Below are 12,428 nucleotides of genomic sequence, written 5' to 3'. Positions count from 1 at the left end.
CTGTAGTGCAATCTCTTTAACATGAAAGTTGAATTTACAGATGTAGAATTATGTACAAAAAATAACAAAAAATAATAATTGAAAAATAAAACAATGTAAAGCTTTAGAGACTGCAAGTCCAGTCAGTCCTACTTCTTGTTAAACCAATCGCTCAGACAAACAAATTTGTTCACGTTTGCAGGAGATAATGCTGCCCGCTTCTTATTTACAATGTCCCCTGAAAATGAGAACAGGCTTTCTCATGGCACTGTTGTAGCCGGCATCACAAGATATTTACGTGCCAGATGCGCTAAAGATTCATATGTCCCTTCATGCTTCAACCACCATTCCAGGGGACATGTATCCATCCTGATGACAGGTTCTGCTCGATAACAGTCCAAAGCAGTGAGGACTGATGCATGTTCATTTTCATTATCTGAGTCAGACGCCATCAGCAGAAGGTTGATTTTCTTTTTAGGTGGTTGGGTTTATGTAGTTTCCTCATCAGAGTGTTGCTCTTTTAAGACTTTTGAAAGCATGCTCCACACCTCATTCCTCTCAGAGTTTGGAAGGCACCTCAGATTCTTAAACCTTGGGTCGAGTGCTGTAACTATCTTTCAAAATCTCACATTGGTACCTTCTTTGTGTTTTGTCAAATCTGCAGTGAAAGTGTTCTTAAAATGAACATATGTTGGGTCATCATCTGAGACTGCTATAACATGAAATATATGGCAGAATGCGGGTAAAACAGGGCAGGGGACATACAATTCTCCCCAAAAAAGTTCAGTCCATAGGTGCCGACTTCCCCTTTGCCTGGTGGGTGCTCAACCCCCACGCTACCCCTGGCCTTGCCCCTGCACTGCCCTCGCCCCACCCCCATTCCACCCCTTCCCCAAAGTCCTCACCCCACCTTTTCCCACCCCAGCCCGCCCCCTTCCTGCCCCTATTCCACTCCCTTCCCCAAGTCCCTGCCCCGCCTCTTCTCCACCTGCTCCTCTGAGAAAAGTCCTAAGAGCAGCCAAACAGCTGTTAAGCGGGCGTGGGGGGGAAATCGGGAAGGGCTGGGGGGGGAGGAGCAGGGGACACGGCATGCTCAGTGAGCGGGGAGAAAAGTCAAGGAGGGGGAAGCTTGGCAGCCAGTGGGTGCAGAGCACCCACTAATTTTTCCCAGTGGGTGCTCTAGCCCCGGAGCACCCACGGAGTTGGCGCCTATGGTTCAGTCACAAATTTAATTAAGGCATTATTTTTTTAACAAGCATCATCAGCATGGAAGCATGTCCTCTGGAATGGTGGCCAAAGCATGAAGGGGCATACTAATCTTTAGCATATCTGGCATGTAAATACCTCGCAATGCCGGCTACAAAAGTGCCATGCAAATGCCTGTTCTCACTTTCTGGTGACATTGTAACTAAGAAGAAAAGGAGTACTTGTGGCACCTTAGAGACTAACCAGTTTATTTGAGCATGAGCTTTCGTGAGCTACAGCTCACTTCATCGGATGCATAGCATATCGTGGAAACTGCAGAAGACATTATATACACACAGAGACCATGAAACAAAACTTCCTCCCACCCCACTCTCCTGCTGGTAACAGCTTATCTAAAGTGATCCTCAAGTAGAGCCATTTCCAGCACAAATCCAGGTTTTCTCACCCTTCCCCCCCCGCCCCCCCCCACACATACAAACTCACTCTCTTTGAAACCTCTCTTTATAATGCGCATGATAATCAAGGTGGGTCACTTCCAGCACTAATCCAGGTTTTCTCACCCCCCCCCCACACCCCCCTCCAAAAACCACACACACAAACTCACTGTCCTGCTGGCAATAGCTCATCTTACAATGTGCACAGCAATAATCCAAGTTTAACCAGAACGTCTTGGGGGGGGTTTGTAGGAAAAAAACAAGGGGAGATAGGCTACCTTGCATAATGACTTAGCCACTCCCAGTCTCTATTCAAGCCCAAATTAATAGTATCCAATTTGCAAATGAATTCCAATTCAGCAGTTTCTCGCTGGAGTCTGGATTTGAAGTTTTTTTGCTTTAAGATAGCGACCCTCATGTCTCTGATTGCGTGACCAGAGAGATTGAAGTGTTCTCCGACTGGTTTATGAATGTTATAATTCTTGACATCTGATTTGTGTCCATTTATTCTTTTACGTAGAGACTGTCCAGTTTGACCAATGTACATGGCAGAGGGGCATTGCTGGCACATGATGGCATATATCACATTGGTGGATGTGCAGGTGAACGAGCCTCTGATAGCGTGGCTGATGTTATTAGGCCCTGTGATGGTGTCCCCTGAATAGATATGTGGGCACAGTTGGCAACGGGCTTTGTTGCAAGGATAGGTTCCTGGGTTAGTGGTTCTGTTGTGTGATATGTGGTTGTTGGTGAGTATTCGCTTCAGGTTGGGGGGCTGTCTGTAGGCAAGGACTGGCCTTTCTCCCAAGATTTGTGAGAGTGTTGGGTCATCCTTCAGGATAGGTTGTAGATCCTTAATAATGCGTTGGAGGGGTTTTAGTTGGGGGCTGAAGGTGACGGCTAGTGGCGTTCTGTTATTTTCTTTCTTAGGCCTGTCCTGTAGTAGGTGACTTCTGGGAACTCTTCTGGCTCTATCAATCTGTTTCTTCACTTCCGCAGGTGGGTATTGTAGTTGTAAGAATGCTTGATAGAGATCTTGTAGGTGTTTGTCTCTGTCTGAGGGGTTGGAGCAAATGCGGTTGTATCGCAGAGCTTGGCTGTAGACGATGGATCGTGTGGTGTGGTCAGGGTGAAAGCTAGAGGCATGTAGGTAGGAATAGCGGTCAGTAGGTTTCCGGTATAGGGTGGTGTTGATGTGACCATCGTTTATTAGCACTGTAGTGTCCAGGAAGTGGATCTCTTGTGTGGACTGGACCAGGCTGAGGTTGGTGGTGGGATGGAAATTGTTGAAATCATGGTGGAATTCCTCAAGGGCTTCTTTTCCATGGGTCCAGATGATGAAGATGTCATCAATATAGCGCAAGTAAAGTAGGGGCGTTAGGGGACAAGAGCTGAGGAAGCGTTGTTCTAAATCAGCCATAAAAATGTTGGCATACTGTGGGGCCATGCGGGTACCCATAGCAGTGCCGCTGATCTGAAGGTATACATTGTCCCCAAATGTAAAATAGTTATGGGTAAGGACAAAGTCACAAAGTTCAGCCACCAGGTTAGCCGTGACATTATCGGGGATAGTGTTCTTGATGGCTTGTAGTCCATCTTTGTGTGGAATGTTGGTGTAGAGGGCTTCTACATCCATAGTGGCCAGGATGGTGTTATCAGGAAGATCACCAATGGATTGTAGTTTCCTCAGGAAAACCTGGAAATCCTGGGCGCCCCATCATCTCAGGCATTGGCACCCTGACAGCAGGATTGTCCGGCTATGTAGACTCACTCCTTAGGCCCTACGCTACCAGCACTCCCAGCTACCTTCGAGACACCACTGACTTCCTGAGGAAACTACAATCCATTTTATTTTACATTTGGGGACAATGTATACCTTCAGATCAGCGGCACTGCTATGGGTACCCGCATGGCCCCACAGTATGCCAACATTTTTATGGCTGATTTAGAACAACGCTTCCTCAGCTCTCGTCCCCTAACGCCCCTACTTTACTTGCGCTATATTGATGACATCTTCATCATCTGGACCCATGGAAAAGAAGCCCTTGAGGAATTCCACCATGATTTCAACAATTTCCATCCCACCATCAACCTCAGCCTGGTCCAGTCCACACAAGAGATCCACTTCCCGGACACTACAGTGCTAATAAACGATGGTCACATCAACACCACCCTATACCGGAAACCTACTGACCGCTATTCCTACCTACATGCCTCCAGCTTTCACCCTGACCACACCACACGATCCATCGTCTACAGCCAAGCTCTGCGATACAACCGCATTTGCTCCAACCCCTCAGACAGAGACAAACACCTACAAGATCTCTATCAAGCATTCTTACAACTACAATACCCACCTGCGGAAGTGAAGAAACAGATTGATAGAGCCAGAAGAGTTCCCAGAAGTCACCTACTACAGGACAGGCCTAAGAAAGAAAATAACAGAACGCCACTAGCCGTCACCTTCAGCCCCCAACTAAAACCCCTCCAACGCATTATTAAGGATCTACAACCTATCCTGAAGGATGACCCAACACTCTCACAAATCTTGGGAGAAAGGCCAGTCCTTGCCTACAGACAGCCCCCCAACCTGAAGCGAATACTCACCAACAACCACATACCACACAACAGAACCACTAACCCAGGAACCTATCCTTGCAACAAAGCCCGTTGCCAACTGTGCCCACATATCTATTCAGGGGACACCATCACAGGGCCTAATAACATCAGCCACGCTATCAGAGGCTCGTTCACCTGCACATCCACCAATGTGATATATGCCATCATGTGCCAGCAATGCCCCTCTGCCATGTACATTGGTCAAACTGGACAGTCTCTACGTAAAAGAATAAATGGACACAAATCAGATGTCAAGAATTATAACATTCATAAACCAGTCGGAGAACACTTCAATCTCTCTGGTCACGCAATCAGAGACATGAGGGTCGCTATCTTAAAGCAAAAAAACTTCAAATCCAGACTCCAGCGAGAAACTGCTGAATTGGAATTCATTTGCAAATTGGATACTATTAATTTGGGCTTGAATAGAGACTGGGAGTGGCTAAGTCATTATGCAAGGTAGCCTATCTCCCCTTGTTTTTTTCCTACAAACCCCCCCCCCCAAGACGTTCTGGTTAAACTTGGATTATTGCTGTGCACATTGTAAGATGAGCTATTGCCAGCAGGACAGTGAGTTTGTGTGTGTGGTTTTTGGAGGGGGGTGTGGGGGGCGGGTGAGAAAACCTGGATTAGTGCTGGAAATGACCCACCTTGATTATCATGCGCATTATAAAGAGAGGTTTCAAAGAGAGTGAGTTTGTATGTGTGGGGGGGGGGGGGAAGGGTGAGAAAACCTGGATTTGTGCTGGAAATGGCTCTACTTGATGATCACTTTAGATAAGCTGTTACCAGCAGGAGAGTGGGGTGGGAGGAAGTTTTGTTTCATGGTCTCTGTGTGTATATAATGTCTTCTGCAGTTTCCACGATATGCTATGCATCCGATGAAGTGAGCTGTAGCTCACGAAAGCTCATGCTCAAATAAACTGGTTAGTCTCTAAGGTGCCACAAGTACTCCTTTTCTTTTTACGAATACCGACTAACACGGCTGTTACATTGTAACTAAGAAGAGAACAGCATTATCTCCTGTGAATGTAAACAAAACTTGTTTGTCTTAGTGATTGGCTGAAAGAAGTAGGACTGAGTGGACTCCTAGGTTCTGAAGTTTTACATTGTTTTGTTTTTGAGTGGTTATGTAACAAAAAAAAATCTACATTTGTAAATTGCACTTTCACCACACAGAGATTGCACTAAGGTACTTGTATGAGGTGAACTGAAAAATACTATTTCTTTTGTTTATCTTTTACTGTGCAAGTACTGCCATTAATCAACAGCCCTATAAATACCCCCCTCTTCCCTCCTTTATATGTATTTATGCCAGTATGGAAGTGCTTACACCTGTATAGCTATAGCTTATCCTAAACAAATTGTTCCAATTGTACGTTCCAGGCGCCACCCACTGTCCTCCTGGCTGCTACTTTCCTTTCTTCTTTCCCTCAGACTCATTTTTAAAAATCTTTCACTTTATTCTTTCATCTTGAAGCTGCGCGCTCTCTCTCTCTCATGCCTGAACGATTTAGCTCAGATACTGCACCCCTTCCCCCGGCTTTTTCCCCGGCGACTCTCTCGCACCTCCTTTCCCCTCGGCGTGCTGACCACCCTGTTCGCCTACTGCTCCCCTGGGCCGAGCCCTCCACTCTCCCGGCCTCTGCGCCGGATGGGTCCTTCCTAGCCTTTCTGTGGGGTGGAGGGACAGAGAGAACAAATACTGCAAGTGACAAACCACGGCGGCTCCCCAGTCCTCTTACCACAAAACGGGTCCTCAGACCCGCCCCGAGCTCGCCTCTTGCCACCGCCCGGCCCCCGGCCGCGCCTCCCCGCTTGCCTCAGACTCGCCGCCCGCCCCCGTTAGCTCCGCCCTCAGCTCCATTTGCCGCCCGGTTCCCTCTGGCCTGGCCCCCAGTCATCCCAGGCTCGGACTCGCCGTTCGCGGGCCCAAGCCGAGAACTAGGTGGGAAGCGCCCACCAGCCCGGCCTGGTCCGGACCGGTTGGGCGCCGCACTCTCTCCCCGCGCAGGAGGAGGAGGAGGTGCTGTGTCCACCCCCTGGGCTCGCGGCGGCAGCGGCCGTTTGAATGCCGGGGGGGTGAGCGGGGGGAGGGGAGGGGAGGGGAGGGGAGGTGCTATGCTCTGCTCTGCTCTGCCCGCCCTCTCCCTTGGCTCGCGCGGCAGCGGCCGTTTGAATGCTGGGGGGGTGGGCGGGAGGACCGGGGGGGAGGGGAGGTGCTGTGCTCTGCTCTGCCCGCCCTCTCCCTGGGCTCGCGGCGGCAGCGGCCGTTTGAATGCCGGGGGGGTGAGCGGGGGGAGGGGAGGGGAGGTGCTATGCTATGCTCTGCTCTGCTCTGCTCGCCCTCTCCCTTGGCTCGCGCGGCAGCGGCCGTTTGAATGCTGGGGGGGTGGGCGGGAGGACCGAGGGGGAGGGGAGGTGCTGTGCTCTGCTCTGCCCGCCCTCTCCCTGGGCTCCCGCGGCAGCGGCCGTTTGAATGCTGGGGGGGTGGGCGGGAGGACCGGGGGGGAGGGGAGGTGCTGTGCTCTGCTCTGCCCGCCCTCTCCCTGGGCTCGCGCGGCAGCGGCCGTTTGAATGCTGGGGGGGTCGGCGGGAGGACCGGGGGGGAGGGGAGGTGCTGTGCTCTGCTCTGCTCTGCCCGCCCTCTCCCTGGGCTCCCGCGGCAGCGGCCGTTTGAATGCTGGTGGGAGGGAGGAGGTGCTGTGCTGTGCTGTGCTCTCCCCCCCTCCCTGGGCTCGCGCGGCAGCGGCCGTTTGAATGCTGGTGGGTGGGAGGGAGGGAGGAGGTGCGGTGCTGTGCTGTGCTGTGCCCTCCCCCCCCCTCCCTGGGCTCGCGCGGCAGCGGCCGTTTGAATGCGGGGCGGGGCGGCTCTGGCAGGGTGGCCTGTTGCTGACTGAGGCCTAGCGAGCGCAGGTAATGGGGCGCCGGGTTCCTCCGGGGTCGGCTTCCTTCCCTTGGAGCCGCGCCCTGCCGCGGGCGACGTCATCTGTGCCCGGAGAGCACGCAGGGGGCTGTGCCGCTGTCCCGCCGGTGTGTGAGAGCCTGTGAGGGCTGGCGGTAGGTCCGCTCCCCCGCTGTACCGGGGCGGGAGGGCCGTGCGCTGTCCCGTTGTATGGGGGGGACACGGCTATGCCCCCCACCCCCCGTATTCTTTGTGTCGGAGGAGGGAGGCAGAGTCCTGCGCTGTCCTGTGGGGTGAGGGGAGAGCGCGTGTGTGTGTGTGTGTAGGGGCAGGAGGACCATGTGCTCTGCTGCTGCACTTTGTTGTCCGGGAAGAGGGAGAGCTGTGCTGGGGGCAGGAGAAATGACTGTAGGCGTTTATCCACAGTGGAATAGTCATTGGACCAGAGTGAGAAGGATTGATTCTCTGGTCCAGTCCTCCTGCTCCAGTTGCTCTTTCATTATTTATCCACAGTGGAACAGCTTCAACTGGAGAGCTGGAGGGAGGGAGCCCCACCTCAAAATATTCCATAGTGGTCAGAGGATTCTCCTGAGAGGTGGGAGATGCCCTATTCAAATCTTTTACCCCTTACTTGATTGCAGGGCCCAAACACCCATCTTCCCTTGCTCTGTGGCTCTCACTGAGTGCCTAGAATGAGGTAGCAGTGTGCATGCTGAGAGGGCAAAACATAGGTGCCTAGGGAGCTTTTACTGTACCTCTAAAATGTAGGTGACCACCAAGTTTGGCAGGAGTCTTGGGGATTTCCATGGAGCCAAAACTGGGACGTACGTGCCTCATTATCCGTGTGGATCTGTGCCCTAATCACTACTTGTGCCTCCCATAAGGGTAAAAAAACTGGGCATGTTTAGTTTTGAGAAAAGAGCGTTCAAATATGTAAAGGTCTGTTATGTAAAGAGGACTGTGATCAATTGCTCTCTATGTCCACTGAAGGTAGGAAAAGAAGCAATGGGCTTAATCTGCAGCAAGGGAGATTTAGGTTAGATATTAGGAAAAGCTTTCTAATGATAAGGATAGTTAAGATCTGGAACAGGCTTCCAAGGGAGGCGGTGGAATCCATGTCATTTTTTTAAGGTTTTTAAGAACAGATTGGACAAACCTTTGTCAGGGATGGCCTAGGTTTACATGGTCCTGCCTCAGTGCAAGGGGCTGGACTTAATGACTTCTTGAGGTGTCATGGAGTCTCCGGGCGATGCTATGGAACTGCTCCCCACAAAGCCAGTCAGGACTCTGGTGAAGTCTCCTATCTGTGAGCAAACTGTCTTCAGGACACATAGCTCTCACAACTTCCACCTTCCTGGGTCTGACCTCTGAGCATTCAGCATCCTCTGCCCCTCCGGTGTGTGTGTGTGTCTCACACACACACACACACACACACAGAGTCTCTGTCTCTCTTTGCCATGCTGTGTCTCCTCCCTCCATTCCTGCTGCCTTGTAGAGTGTGAGGCTACATTAACAACTATGTGTTAACCCTTGAGGGCTCAGCTGAGTGCTTGTTCATCATTTAGCAGTAAGGCATTCCCCGGGAAATATCCCACCCTCTGACTTCACCACCTCAACTAAGCTTCACAATCATCATTGCTGTGTACAGTATTAAATTGTTTGTTTAAAACTTGTATTCTGTGTGTGTGTATTTTATATATAATAGTCTTTTGTCTGGCAAAAAAAATTTCCCTGGAACCTAACCCCCAACTATTTACATTAATTCTTATGGGGAAATGGGATTCGCTTAACATCGTTTCGCTTAAAGTAGCATTTTTCAGGAACATAACTACAACGTTAAGTGAGGAATTACTGTAGTTTAATATAGGATTGGTGACAAGTGTTGTCTGTGGTGACAGATCTGAGGTACAATTGACCTGGGGTAAGTAACTCGTCCTTTGAAATTGAGAGGAACCTGAATATTGTTGTGATTTTTGGTGTAAGGGACCATCTATCACAAAGGCAGGCTTGCCTTGGTGGTAAGATAGACCAGAGTATCCGAGGGGACTGTCTGTGACACCATGTTAAGGCTGTTATAGTGCTTAAGGAGTTCACACTTAATGCTGGGTTGGTGAGATCTAAGTATAGAACTCACAATCAGTTTGCCATTTGTGCGCTGGTTTGTAACAGTCTGATCTGAGGTTGGTACTCATGCTCTTGAGCCACTCCAGTCACTGGGGCAGGAGGTGTGTGGAGGGTAGAAAGGAGTGGCTGGAGCTATCTGGCTATCTTCAGATGGCAATGGTCCCTAGGTGATGTGATGAAGGGAAGGGTTTTGAAGAATAGGACAAAAATCTTGAACATGATGTAGTTAAAGTGGGAGAGGCTGATGGTTTTAGTGGCTATGTTTTGAATGGATGGGAGATAGGGCATAAGTGGGTGTGATGTGGGTGCGGTGTTGAAGAGGTGAAAATAATGAAGCCCAGAGATGAGGGTTCTGCAAATTCACACCCTCCCCCACTTAGCGTCACCTGGTGATCCTAATGTAGTACAGAGATTCAAAAATCTGGAGAGTCTCGGTCTGTCAGGTCAGCATGCAGTTCTCTGAACATAGACACGTCTTAAACTTTATCTGGTTCTTTGGTCTAACCAAAAACCATGGGCTACAGTAATAGATTAGGATCAGAAAGGATCATTATGATCAACTAGTCTGACCTCCTGTATAACAGATCATAGAAACTCACTTAATTTCTGCATCAAACTGATAATTTCTGGTTAAAACAAAGCATGTCTTTTTCAAAATGAGACTCAGTCTTGACTTAAAGATTTTCAAGTATCCTTGTGTAAGTCCCAATGGTAAATTATCCTCACTGTATTTTTTTTAAATACGCCTTTATTTCGAATCTGAATTTGTCAGCGTCCAGACACTAGATCTCATTAGGCCTTTGTTTGCTAGATTGAAGAGACCTCTGCTATCAGAAATCTCCCCCCCCCCCCCCCCCCCCCCGAGATAAATGTAGACAATGATCAAGTCACCGATTTACCTTCTCTTGGATAAATTAAATAGATTGAGTTTGAGTCTCTCACAATTAAGGCACACTTTCCAAACCTTGATTAATTCTTGTAACTCTTTTCTGAATCCTTCCCAATTTGTCAGCATCCTTTCTGGAAGTGTGGACCCTAGAACTGGATGCGGTGTTCCAATAATGGTCTAATTAATGCTATATACAGAGGTAATACCACCTCCCTGGTCCTACTTGACAGTCCCCTGCATCCTAGGACCATGTTTGCCCTTTTAACTACAGCATTGTACTGGGAGCTCATGTTCAATGGACTATCTACTGTGATCCTAGTCCTTCGCAGCCTAAGCTGCTTTTCACGATTCAGTCCTCTGTCTTATAAGTATAAGCCTGTGGCTACATTTCTAGAGAGAAGGAGCCCTATGTGCCATCTAGTGGTGAACCAAAGGAAAAGATTTCAGAGTAACAGTGGTGTTAGTCTGTATTCGCAAAAAGAAAAGGAGGACTTGTGGCACCATAGAGACTAACCAATTTATTTGAGCGTAAGCTTTTGTGAGCTACAGCTCACTTCATCGGATGCATACTGTGGAAAATACAGAAGATCTTTTTATACACACAAACCATGAAAAAATGGGTGTTTACCACTACAAAAGGTTTTCTCTCCCCCCACCCCACTCTCCTGCTGGTAATAGCTTATCTAAAGTGATCACTCTCCTTACAATGTGTATGATGATCAAGTTGGGCCATTTCCAGCACAAATCCAGGGTTTAACAAGAACGTCGGGGGGCGGGGGTAGGAAAAAACAAGGGGAAATAGGTTACCTTGCATAATGACTTAGCCACTCCCAGTCTCTATTCAAGCCTAAGTTAATTGTATCCAATTTGCAAATGAATTCCAATTCAACAGTCTCTCGCTGGAGTCTGGTTTTGAAGTTTTTCTGTTGTAATATTGCAACTTTCATGCCTGTAATCACGTGACCAGAGAGATTGAAGTGTTCTCCGACTGGTTTATGAATGTTATAATTCTTGACATCTGATTTGTGTCCATTTATTCTTTTACGTAGAGACTGTCCAGTTTGACCAATGTACATGGCAGAGGGGCATTGCTGGCACATGATGGCATATATCACATTGGTGGATGTGCAGGTGAACGAGCCTCTGATAGTGTGGCTGATGTTATTAGGCCCTGTGATGGTGTCCCCTGAATAGATATGTGGGCACAGTTGGCAACGGGCTTTGTTGCAAGGATAGGTTCCTGGGTTAGTGGTTCTGTTGTGTGGTATGTGGTTGCTGGTGAGTATTTGCTTCAGGTTGGGGGGCTGTCTGTAGGCAAGGACTGGCCTTTCTCCCAAGATTTGTGAGAGTGTTGGGTCATCCTTCAGGATAGGTTGTAGATCCTTAATAACGTGTTGGAAGGGTTTTAGTTGGGGGCTGAAGGTGACGGCTAGTGGCGTTCTGTTATTTTCTTTGTTAGGCCTGTCCTGTAGTAGGTGACTTCTGGGAACTCTTCTGGCTCTATCAGTCTGTTTCTTCACTTCCGCAGGTGGGTATTGTAGTTGTAAGAATGCTTGATAGAGATCTTGTAGGTGTTTGTCTCTGTCTGAGGGGTTGGAGCAAATGCGGTTGTATCGCAGAGCTTGGCTGTAGACAATGGATCGTGTGGTGTGGTCTGGGTGAAAGCTGGAGGCATGTAGGTAGGAATAGCGGTCAGTAGGTTTCCGGTATAGGGTGGTGTTGATGTGACCATCGTTTATTAGCACTGTAGTGTCCAGGAAGTGGATCTCTTGTGTGGACTGGACCAGGCTGAGGTTGATGGTGGGATGGAAATTGTTGAAATCATGGTGGAATTCCTCAAGGGCTTCTTTTCCATGGGTCCAGATGATGAAGATGTCATCAATATAGCGCAGGTAGAGTAGGGGCGTTAGGGGACGAGAGCTGAGGAAGCGTTGTTCTAAGTCAGCCATAAAAATGTTGGCATACTGTGGGGCCATGCGGGTACCCATAGCAGTGCCGCTGATTTGAAGGTATACATTGTCCCCAAATGTAAAATAGTTATGGGTAAAGACAAAGTCACAAAGTTCAGCCACCAGGTTAGCTGTGACATTTTCGGGGATAGTGTTCTTGACGGCTTGTAGTCCATCTTTGTGGGGAATGTTGGTATAGAGGGCTTCTACATCCATAGTGGCCAGGATGGTGTTATCAGGAAGATCACCGATGGATTGTAGTTTCCTCAGGAAGTCAGTGGTGTCTCGAAGGTAGCTGGGAGTGCTGGTAGCCAGACAATCCT

General features: G+C 49.0%; 1 protein-coding gene across 10 annotated transcripts in view; it reads left to right on the top strand.

The window, feature by feature from the left end:
* Positions 1-12,428, top strand: part of ARHGEF39 (Rho guanine nucleotide exchange factor 39) — a 69,138-nt gene that overhangs the window by 2,623 nt on the left and 54,087 nt on the right. Inside the window, exon 1 of one of the 10 annotated variants that reach the window (XM_037902529.2) lies at positions 4,678-4,697. The exons of 5 other annotated variants lie outside the window; for them this stretch is intronic. The gene's annotated coding sequence lies outside the window, so the exon portion shown is untranslated. 4 more of the 10 variants (XM_037902528.2, XM_037902525.2, XM_043547058.1 and 1 more) reach the window with 4 other exon arrangements.

This window comes from Chelonia mydas, chromosome 5 (genome assembly GCF_015237465.2).
Source record: "Chelonia mydas isolate rCheMyd1 chromosome 5, rCheMyd1.pri.v2, whole genome shotgun sequence".
Taxonomy (NCBI): domain Eukaryota; kingdom Metazoa; phylum Chordata; order Testudines; family Cheloniidae; genus Chelonia; species Chelonia mydas.
The sequence above is the reverse complement of the archived record's forward strand: the minus strand, read 5'-3'. Positions and strand labels throughout refer to the sequence as shown.